The sequence below is a fragment of the Fusarium graminearum genome, chromosome 2 (genome assembly GCF_000240135.3).
Source record: "Fusarium graminearum PH-1 chromosome 2, whole genome shotgun sequence".
NCBI lineage: Eukaryota > Fungi > Ascomycota > Sordariomycetes > Hypocreales > Nectriaceae > Fusarium > Fusarium graminearum.
In genome coordinates, this window is record NC_026475.1 from 4,234,187 (window position 1) to 4,235,778 (window position 1,592).

Here is a 1,592-nt window from a genome sequence, read left to right on the forward strand (position 1 = left end):
GAAGCCAGAGTTTCCTGCGACCAACTAACGGCGAAGCAAGTCTCGATCAAGGAACTCAACTTCATCCTTTACCAATTTGCTTTAAAGTTGGATAGGATGATCTAGGATTGTAAGAATATCGATGAGATATAGCCCCTCAATTTATAGATATTTGATGTCATATTTGGGATCTTGTAAGTTAACTAACCAGCCAGTTACAATGTGTCGAGTCGCATCTGAACGTCAACGCCAAGCTGGTTAAATCTATAACAGAGTCTCGGGATGACAAACTACCGTGATGTTTCTAGTCATTTGTGGCGACTTATTGCCGGAGGATTTACCCAAAGGGCCGTCTACCCGGACTGAAGAGGTGTAAGTCACATCAGTCTTGTTGAGATGCAGCCCAATAGAAGCAACATCGTCTTTGAAATGCAATTGGGCATGACACTCTCTTTACATAGCGATGAACAAGGCCACTGACTCGCTAATATTATTGATGTAAGACGGCCATATAAATGTCTCGATACATACTTAATCAATACATCGATGTTAGTATTACACTTGGCAAATCATGATTAAGGACTTGTTAGTTGCATCTTCAACCGGGCACGTTAGGGAACTTTTCATCCACGAATATTCCTACCATTCACGTGAAAGTAATATTAGACTTTCTTCAACTATCTCTTATTTCATAAAATGTACTCTTTACTACAGGTATAGCAGACTCACGTGCCAACCTAAAAGGTTAATAATATACACCTACAAGTGGCATGCCAACATCAGGCAATAACAAACAAATATGATCGGCTTACCCAAGTCCACGAGTTTGGGAAAACACATCACAGATACACCAAGCAGATCACTGACGGCACTCGACGTCTAACCCAGTCAATCTTAATAAATACGCATATATCTATGTTTATTTATATTGATAATGATACGAAAAAAGGGTAGCTACTTTTACATTCGTTCATTGATAGGGTTTTGACTCATCTAAAGAAGTAAACCTTGTGCCTTTAATCTCAAGGGAGACTAGGCATTTTGTCAAAGTCAAACAACCCAGTGACCAAATTGATCGAGGCTTATTTCTCTATAAAAACCTTTCCTCTTCCTTCTTTACCTATACACTCACCTCAACTCCCCCAAAGTCAACCGACACATGAACCTTGCCTTGCAGATTCCATCAACCCAGTCAAAAGCAACAGAAACATAACCTGAATTTTAGGGAGCAGAAAACAACAATCTGAGTATCCGATCTGAACGGTACAAACCGGACTACAAATTTCGTCAAGTTCCCTGACCCCCTCAGTACCATGGCGACCGAATCTGGACACGATATTTCCGACACCAATGCCTACATGGGCGACTCAGTGGCAGACCGTGTATCTCACATACTCGAAATTGCACAATTAATCGTGTGCGAGTTGGAGCTCAAAGACCTTTTCAGAGCCTTGCCCATCACCAGAGACTTGTGGGAAACCCGAGACAAAATACCAGATCGTGTTTGGGCGCATCATTTGAGGCGCCTAGGCTATCCGGACTATGTGATTCGGGATACCCCATATTGCCTACGGACTAGCTATATCTCGATAGCTCAAGCAGTTCATGGCATC